The sequence below is a fragment of the Arvicanthis niloticus genome, chromosome 8, assembly GCF_011762505.2.
Source record: "Arvicanthis niloticus isolate mArvNil1 chromosome 8, mArvNil1.pat.X, whole genome shotgun sequence".
Lineage (NCBI taxonomy): Eukaryota > Metazoa > Chordata > Mammalia > Rodentia > Muridae > Arvicanthis > Arvicanthis niloticus.
Genome location: NC_047665.1, coordinates 13559103 through 13569349, shown reverse-complemented (window position 1 = coordinate 13569349; position 10247 = coordinate 13559103). Strand labels below are relative to the sequence as shown.

The 10247-nt window shown below is 45.6% G+C and overlaps 1 pseudogene; it reads right to left on the bottom strand.

Annotated features, from left to right (window-relative positions):
* Nucleotides 1-286: 286 nt before the first annotated feature.
* On the bottom strand, nucleotides 287-6506 carry LOC117713779 (uncharacterized; annotated as a pseudogene).
* Between the last annotated feature and the right edge of the window lie 3741 nt (nucleotides 6507-10247).

Below are 10247 nucleotides of genomic sequence, written 5' to 3'. Positions count from 1 at the left end.
TCTGTGAGGGTGACACCTCATAGTGACCTTACCACTTGTTCTGTCTCTTCCATAAACTGCACTGAAGTAGAAGCAATGCTGACCTTTCCCCTGCTCTATCATTGTAGGCAAACATCTGTACTGAAAGACAGGAGCAAGAACCAGGAAGCAGCTCCTACCTGGGGAAGAGTCATGAGCACAGAAGGAAGAGCTCCAGAAAGAAAAAGAGTTTCTTTGTAAGCAAAAAGAAGCAATTTTATTACCAGGAGGCATTGTGAAAACAATGGCTGGCCAGATGGGACATGTTCTAGAAAATCCTGATGTGGGAAGGCAAGAATGGCCTGAGGCACCTGCTCCTTGACCTATTCTGGTGAGGTCTACCTGGTGTCAGAGGCTCACTGGGCAGCAACTGAAGGCCAGGAGCAGTCAGTTCTCCTGTGCTTGACTGGATGGTTCCCTTTGGGACTCAGAAAACAGCCACAGCCCATTCCTTTCTTTGTAATTTGATGTGAGTCAAAGTCTTTATGGTCAACAGCTGGCTGCTGTTGGTCCTCAATATCTATGTATCTGAATGGATCTTTGTATTCTTCAGGGATTCTAGGTGGACAGTGGCCCATTACAATATTTGTTCTACATGGGTCACAGGGTCTCTGGTCAGTAAGACCTGGCATCTGCTTGTCCCCAGTTCCCCTGTGCCCACATGGAAGTTCTTTCCCCTTGGGTATGTGGAGCTGGTCAAAGCACATCTGTCTCTTCTCTTGGTTCAAATGTTGGTCACAGGCTCTCTGGGATTCAATCCCCGAATGCAGTTTGTCTCCAATTCCCCTGTATCTGAAGGGATAGCTATGCATGTCAGGGCTGGCGTGGCCACAGCTCATTCTGGTTGCTGCTCTGCTATGGTTTGTGTCACACAGACTCTCAGAAGAGTGGGATGGGTCACCTTGCTAGGATGTCATTGATTCATCGTATACCCTTGTACCTTTGATGAGTCTCCTTCAGTGTTCTCCAAGATATGGAACAGAACATTCACTAGGGATTGCAGTTTAGGTATCATCTTGTAGATGACTGTTTAACTTGTTAAGAATTCCTGTGTCTGCCTCATTACCTGGTAGGGTGTGATTGTTCTTTAAAGAATCCCCTTGGCCGGTGTATTTTGTGGTGAGGTTTCCATCTTGTAAAGCATTCCTTAGGATGTTTCCAAGAGCTTTTTTTTTTGTTTGTTTGTCTTTTTGTTTTTTTTTGTTTTTTTTTGTTTTTTTTTTTTTTTTTTTAGATACAGGGTTTCTCTGTGTAACCATAGCTGTCCTGGCACTCACTCTGTAGACCAGGCTGGCCTGGAACTCAGAAATCCACCTGCCTCTGCCTCCAAGTGCTGGGATTAAAGGCGTGTGCCACCACCGCCCAGCCTTCCAAGAGCTTTTAGAAGTAGCCTCTCCTTTTTCTAGTATCCAAGGCTTGGCTGTATCCTTGAGCTGTGTGGAGCTCGGGATAGAAGGCCTTACTCTCCCAAGCCTTTCTCCCTGGCTCATGGCTCTAGATCTTATAATACACTGCCTCTCTTCATGGGGATGAACCCCCTTGAGATCCTTCACTTAGATCTTATCCTTCAGAACTCTGTTCTCTTGAGTATCCACCCTTTCATGTCTCTTCATGAAGACATCACATAAGCCCTGGGAAGTCTTGGGGTTTTGGCATCTAGTCTGGAAGCTGGGCGGAGTGTGCTGTGAAGACAAGCTGACCTTAGCAGGGTGTACTCTATTGGGGACATCTGGATGGTGTCTCACACACCACGCCTCTGGCTGCTTGTTTGGACTTAAAATAAACTCCTTGTGTTTTTGGAGTTGAGTCCTGTGAGTGTTGTGGCATAGGTGTTTGGAGATGGCCTGGGCTTCTGTTGGCCCTTAAAGACCCAAAGACCCTGGGACTGATGTTGATGTCCTGACCATTGTGAATCTCACTGGATCCCAGACTTACTCTCCATGCACAAGGTGGCTCTTCTTTCAACTCAACTGTATTAGTTTGCAGTTGCTGAAGGTGGGGCCCTTTCTCCAGTACCTACCATTGCCACATTCCAGGGGCTATGTTGTGAGTCCACCTCCTGAAAGCTCTTCTGTGGTGCAAGCTTGGCCATTTGGGGGTTGGTATGTGGTTGCAGGCTGCCTGTTCCAGTGCCTTGGATAGTCCTTCTCTGCTGGGGATTTTCGGCCGGGAAGTAGAAAGCAGGTCATTGAATGCTCATGTATCTCTGCAATGGATCTGGATGGGCCTCTGAGGCCCCATGGCTGGCAGCAGGTGGAGGAACTCTTTGGGTTTCCTGAACCTCTGGAAGTGAGTCTGTAAACACAGCACCTTCTAGCCTGGCAGCTGATGCACTTTGTACCAAATGTCCCTCCTGGATCTTGGTGATGAAAATTTTCCATGACTGTGGCAGCCTTGGAATAGTGTTCAGCCTTGGAATCACAGATGGGTGAGGAGGGATATGCAACCTGGGTCAGTTTGAGGCTGGAACTCCAGGTGGGGTGAGATCCTTTGCTTCAGGATCTGTAGATTGGTCTCCTGCATTTCACTGGAAACTCTGTGATGTCTGAGGCCAGCTTCCTTTCAGTCTTTGACTCAAGGAAGGAATGATGCTCAGCAGGGCTCATGTCAGACAGTTTGTCTGTCCTCAGTGCAGGATTCCTGGGTTTCAGCCCCTTCGCAGAGGTGCTGCATAAAAGGCAAGCCATCTTTTTTTGCCCCAACACCAAGGCCCTCATTGATGGTGTTATGCATATCAGACTTAGCTATGTCCTTCTTAAAGGGTACCCCTGTAGGCACAGACTCCATCATTTCTCTACATTTGTAGCTTTTGGAGTTCAGGATGGAGGGCTGGGCAGGCTGGGAGAGTTGAGGCCTGCATGTTGGGAGCCGACTTTTAGTAGAAAGCGGCTAGATTATCTTTGCAGCCATCTGGGACCATATATCCTGACAAGAGATTTGTTTTTCAACAGCCTACAACAGCTGAAGCACACTCTGATATCCCACATATTTTGTGTTGCTGTTTATTGCCCCCAGCTGCAAGGCGCACGTGGTAGCCACGCCTGCAAGGCATGCGGTTCACGTGCTGTCCACGTGCTATCCAGGCCATACATGCCTGTAAGGCGCACGTGGTATCCAAGCCTGCCAGGCGCACAGTGCACCTGTAAGGCTTACGTCATATCCACACCTGCAAGGCACGTAGTATCCACGCGCCTACAAGGCACGTGGCAAAAGCCTATAAATACCTCAGAATTCCCTTCAATAAAAGAGACTTGAGACTTGAGACTTGGTATGAGACTTGAGACTGAATCACACCCTGTCTTGTCTCCATTCTTCAAGTCTCCTGCCCCTGCAGCCCCACTCTCTCTCTTGACCAGAGCACTTAGCCCCAAAAGCGTTGAGGCAGAGTACGGGCCGCAACACCTGCTTTTGCAGTAATGATCACTGTGTGCTGGGAACTGTTCCTGAAGCTGGGTCAGTTTTCTTGGTGGTGGGAATCTGACTGGGGTTCATTGTTGTTCTCCCACAGTGGTTGCCTTGTGTTTGTTCTGTGGGTCTTTATTGTGGTGGAGTATCTGACAATGCCCTGCAGGATGGATGGAGGCTGGCCTGATAGCTTTAGTATGCAGGACACTTCTGGGCAAGTTCCCTGTGTGCTTGCTAATGGGTTTTGATGTTTTTGGTCATTATAACCTTTGCTATTTTTCGAATACTGTCCCTGTTTCCAGGGCACTCTTTCAATTGATAGGGAAGCCTCTATTCTTCTCTCAGTGGTAGGACATGACACTGCACAGGTCCTGCATTTCATACAAGGATGTATTCGTTTTGGGGTAGAGCTTGGGAAGATTTTCTTTTCTTGGACTGGTTTCACACCTACCAAGTTTGGTGTCAAAATTTGGTGAGGTAATGGCTGATGCCTGGAATGCTGTGGAGGTCCTTTAGCCTGGGGTAGAGCTTGGGCAGGGCCGCAGGTACCAATAAACCTCACAGATTTTTGTTTTTCCAAGGAAGAATTTCTGAGGACATCAGCAAGAGTCATAAATAATTCACAGAAAATGGAGGATATGCCCGAGAAAACTCTACTAAATTTGTGCTGTAGAAAGTCCTCCAGGACCTTGAGGTGAGACAACAGCTGAGAAGGGGAAGGTGATCCAATTTCTGACTAGGGTTCCAAGATGGTTGTGGTGTGGAGTCCTCGACATGTTGCTTGGTGACACTGCAAAAGACAGGAGGCAAAAGCAACAGCCCCACACAGAGGATCCTGAGTCCCCTACGTTTGTGTAAATGTGGCAGTTGTGCTCTTAGAGTCCCTCCATTGCCTCCTTATCACATGTCCCTTAGTGTCACATCCAACAGGGCTGTCTTCAAATCCCACAGTGCATATCGTCTTCAGTAAGAAGATCCCCAGACCCTGAACTCACATTCTGGTATGCAAAATTCCATAAGACAAAGATTTCTTACATTTTATAGGTTGTGATGGAGTCTTGGTCTCTTCCATATTTTTTCCTCCATCTCTATAACCTGGAGAGAGTTATGTAGGATCAGACAAGGAATGAGAACACACAGGACTGAGGCATCTCTCTTATGACTATCCATGCTAGGACTCTAATGCTCAACCACCATATTCCAAGGACAGATCACTGAGAGTGAGCAAGGGGTATGGAGGGACCTCACGTCTCCATTTACACTTTCCTGGCTCCTCCCTCAACCTTTGCAATTCCAGTAACAACATTATAATGTCCACAGGGTCAGTTATCTGAAAGAGAAATGTAGCTGGGAAAATTGAACCTATCTTCTGTCAGGAGGACCTGAAAGTCCCCCATACCTGGGCACTGCATCACTCCAGTGCCTTGAACCACACTCTCCTGTGCAGTGCCCAGCCCAACCAACCACAGCTCCTTTCTATCACAAAACCTGGAAATTCTATAATTCTAATTTCCTTCCTAAAAGCCCCCTCTTCTTTTATGCATATCATGTCCTCTTCACTAAAGGGAAGGCCAGAGGGAATTTCTCTCTACAGGAAAGCAGAAGCCTACCTTTTTTAGTAGCAGTTTTCTTCCTGGTCTTCTTCTGCCCCCTCTTCACATCCTGCCAGTTAGAAACAATACAAATGAGCTGGTGACCCTTCTTCCTCGTTCTGGTAGACAAGCTTCCTGCTCTCTGTGATTGTGGATAACATGAAACCTGCATTTTCCAGGAAGTGTTCTCTCATCGATCCTTGACTCATTCACACTGTGCATAAACACATTTCCTTGTCACCTAGTTTTCAGAACAGAAGAAGGCTTTATCTATGCCATAGTTACCTCAGATATCCCCGGTCAGTGTTCCTCAGACAGGATCCCACCGAGGTCTGAGCTCTCCAGCTGCCTCTGGGCTTTCAGGTGATATCTGCTTCCTTAGACCAGAGGAAACTCAAGTCCTTTGTCTCATCACCTGCTTCTCATCAGCTCAACACAAACAAAACAAGGGCCTGAACAGAGGACAGATGATCTTTTTATGACCTTCTCCTGTGTCCCCACCAACTCAGAAGTGTCGTCTGTGCATGGAGGCACAGTAGTCCTTAGTGGCCTCTCTGCCTCCTTGTACAGATGCTCTGAGAGCTTCAGGCAGACACCTCAGGGCCACTCTCACCTCTGTCCTGCCTGTCAGCCCCTGCAAAATCTTTCTGGAAATTTCTCCTCACCTGTCTGTAGTTTGTCTTTAGCTATTTTACAGGTTCTCCCCTCCCCCCATTCTTCACTCCCTTTCTTCCACCCATTCTATCCCCTCACACTAGATAGGAGAGAAAAAAGGATAGAAGGAAAAGCGGCAGCCATTATTGTTAAACGATTTCCTGATGATTATGGGAATTGAGTTTCCTGCTTCAAGTTTGGTCTTTTCTGTCAGGATATCCAGGGCATCTTCTTCTTCTTCCTTCTGTGCACACAACTACTTAGCAAACCACAAACAGCAGCACGGGAGAGCAACCAATAACCACTATGCCTCTCAAGGACCTAGCATTTATATACCTAGAAAGTTCCCAGAATTCCAAATGTCAAACAAACACAGAAACTATCTGCTTCTGGCAAATCATGCTCCTGCATTAACATGAGGCAAATCATAGTCAGCTGCTGTGGACACTCTGAAGCAGCCCCCATATCCCACATGTGAAAAAAAAATATATGTATATATGTGTGTGTATCAATATATTATTATACTTATGGTTTTTAAAAAACAAAAATGCCAAAATTTGTAACTACATCTGTTTTTCTATGGAATATGAAAGTAACGGTCATGAAACACAGTCTGCTGCTCTACTGTGTGTGAGCCAAGGCTCTCTTCATCTATGGGATGTCCCTTTTGCTCCTAGGTGGTGGTGACACTGGGTACTCCTTCAGGAATGGGTTTAATAGGAAAAAGAGCCCCACTCCACACATAATTGCAGTGGTCATGTCCATTGCTATGTCCATGGAGCTGGGGCTCATCCATGAGTCACTAATGCTGTTCATCAGACTGAGAAAATTCTCCATCTTCTGAATCACAGGGCAGCTCTCAGACCACTGAGTCCTAAAACTCAGTGTGAGATGTGTCAGGAGGGCTTCTGGCACATCACACTGCTGTGGCCTCCTCATTGAAAAGGGATCCTGGGAGTAGAGAGGCTGCCACAGCCCCTCCTTAGCCTCCAGCCCTCCAGCCCCTCCTGTGTCCTTTCCCTGCTCCCTCCTTCCAAATCCTGCTTGTGAATCAGGCACAAATAGATTCTGTCCATGTTTTGTTCCTTTTCCCTGAGCCTCAGAATTCCTCAGTGTCGGCATGTATTTCTCACAACCTACTTCAATCAGGGTTTAACCTGTTCTCTAGCACACCACCCAAGGTAGTGGAAAAGAAAGAGCATTAGAATCCAGGGGAAGTGGACCTGTTTTGAAATAGCTCTTTACAGCAATTCCAATCTTCCTTGTTCTTAGTCCAGTCCCCTAGCAAACCCCAAACATGAGTCAGCAGCTGCAGTCCAGTCCGTTCAGCAGACACCACACATGAATCAGTAAGGGCAGTTCCATCCAGAACAAACTTGCCCAACCAATATATTATAAGGATGTGTTGACATTACAATAGAAACCTGCATTAGTTTTAAGATGGGGACATGGTTATGTTTATGTATTTATAGGAAGTGAAGAAAATATGGCTACCAACAAAACTTATAAAAATTAGATTGGGCCAGGAAAAGCCTTTATCACCTGAGACATGGCTATCTTTACAAAGCAAATATCCCAAGTGATTGAAAGACTGTCTCAGCGTCTGATTTCTCCAAAAAATGCATGAAAATCAGCTTCAAAAGGGCTCACCTAAGTGATCTATTACACACAGACTGGATAACACAGAGTGTGTACAACATATAGACTGGAAGGACAATACAGTAACTGGATAAACACAATAAATGCCACAGGCAACATTTTTTTTTTTTTTTTCAGAATAAGCATCTTTTTCCTTGGGGCCCAAATAACAGATAGCACAGAAACTGGATAAACCTAGAGAATGGGCAACGAATACTGCAGGGAGCTTTTTCAGAATAACCATTTTTCCCCCTGGGGTTCAAAAAAGGAATTCTTTGCCCCAATTCAGTAGGAAAAGAAGGCCATTGTCCCAATCCCTTAATTGGAATGAGTGGTTTTGGTTGATTGATGTGTTATAGTTGTTATCATCAACACTAGTAGATTATTTTGTTTGACTTATTGTATCTTAATAAAAATTTAAGGATTTTGTTTAATTAGTGTACTCTATATTGATAGAAGTTTAAGGTTTTTTGTTTAATCATTTTGTATTGGATGGGACAACACGGGGAAGGGCCATCCATATTTCTGCTCCCTTCCCAGGACCCTGCTAATGTGAATATGAGGAACTCTTTTCCCTGAAGGGCCTTCGCTGTCGTGAAGTAAGCACAGGTGTGTAGGGCCTCCCTGTGATGTCACTGACACAGAATGAATGTAGAGAGCAGAATGGCCGAGGCCTACTCTGTAGGCTACACTGATAGTCTAGATGCAAGACAACGCCAAGGGCTCTTGTGGCAGGGAGTCAAAGACAAACCGAGCAGGGACTGAGGAGAGCATGGGCACCCTATTTGGAAGGCCACGTTCTGCTCCACAAAGTAAAGCACTTGGACTTCCCTCCAGGAACCTGTGCAAATGGGTAGAGGTGTGAGTCTATCCCTGAGCATGCTCTGAGCAGGGGGACCCTAATGTCCCGAGAATGATCAGTACAGAAGTTCTCTAAACTCCTAAGCATGCGTAAGGAAGAGTTCACTACACTCCTGGGCACGTTCAATTTATATCCATGCAGCACATACCCTAAAAATGTAAATGACAGACAGAAGAGAGGACAGACATTACCTTTTAGCAGACTCCAGAAGGTGCCTTCCTCACAGTGTGGCTAAGAACACCACAGAGTGTAGCTAAGAACTCTGCAGTGGACACTTAGACTGGTTGCCATCCCTTGGGCACAGGACACACATGGAACTGTTTGAGGTCTGAAGCAGTTTCTTGTAGACTTAATGTTCAAGGACTGCTGAGAAGCTGTGTACAACTCACTCAGTGTCAGCAGGAGTCACTAATGAAAACAATGTAGAATAATGTAGTTGCTTGTCTTTTTGGCTTTCCTGCCTGTTCTCCTTCCTGTAAGCCAGGGGTTCTCAACCTTGCAGACTCTGCAACCAGTTAATACAGTTCCTCATGTTGTGGTGACAACTCCCCCACCCTCCACAAGCATAAAATCACTTTGTTGCTACTTCTAAACTCTAAATTTTCTATTGTTATGAATCATATGTAAATATCTGATATGCAGGATATCTGATATACAACCCCCATGTGGTTGTGACTCACAGGCTGAGAGCCACCACTCTAAGCAGCTCTTGCAGGAATATCAGCTTGACCCTGAAACCTGAGAGGGCCTGGTGCCCAGTGGTGGTGCACATCTCCCTGCCACAGGCTCTGTCCTCTGTGATGACCCATCTACAGTGTTGAAGTGTGATGGTGCAGGAATATTCCCAGGTCCCCCTCCTCCTCTTCCCTGAGTGGAGCCTCCATTCTTGTGGTGGATAGATTGTATTCAGAGGCCATTTGCCAACCTGTGCACTCCAGGCTTTCCTTATCTAGGACACACTGTTCTTGTGTTAGGCAGGAGGCCAGTTCCAGGAAGGAGCTACAAACCAGGCCCTCAGGGCCCTCAAAGCAGGACATCATTTAGGGGTTTCAGTCAACTGGTGGTCAAGGTTGAATTGCAGTGCAGTGTTAGACCCCAGGTTCATCAACTTGATCCAAACAGGATGCAATAATGGTGATGGACAGCCTCAGTACCCTGCAGGTACTTCCTGGTTCCTCATTCCTCCAATAAACATGTCACTTATGGATGTATTTAGACCCCTGTGCATATTTTTGTTATCATACATACATACATACATACATATACATATACATACACACATACATACATACATACATGCCATTATATATAAACATTCAGACTTAATTCATGGCAAAATGGGCTTTCAAGAGAAGGACACTCCTGTCCTTCATGTGCCCATTCTGAGGGAGGCACAGGGAAAGGTTACAGTGACAGGAGAGATGTGAGTTCATTCTGTTAGGTCCACTTGTTTTTTTTTTTCTTTTTTTTATTAGATATTTTATTTACACTTCAGATGCCATCCACTTTCCCCATTCCCCCTCCCCCACCCTTATAAAACCCCTATCCATGCCCCCTTTTCCTTTTTGCATTTATACATTTTTTTAAAATAATGTTAATCATAAGCGTTATAAGTTTGGAATTGTTCAATCAGAGGTGTAACCCACTGACCGACCTAGATATAACAACTATCTTTGACTGGTGGAGATACATGAATATCTGCCTCCCTGTCTCCCCCCTCTTTCTCTCTTTCATCACCTAGCTTCTCCTATCCTTCTTCTCCTCCCCTTCTTACTCCTTTTCTTCCTCTCAGTACTCCTCCTACCTTAGCTCCTCCTGCACATCACCCTTCCTGTTAAAATGAAACTTTTCTCTCAAAATACAATTAGAGCATAATTATGCCAATTTGTACCAGTGAGGTACAAGATAGTCCTAATACCCAGTCCATCATTTTGTTGACTAACCAGCACCTCTGTCATCTATCCTAACTAAAACATTTACTTCTGAACCTGGCTTTAGGATGAATGTCAGCTGACGACCATCCACTCAAATCTTTTCTCTTACGGTAAATAGCTATAAGTTTTCAACCCCGTCAGAAA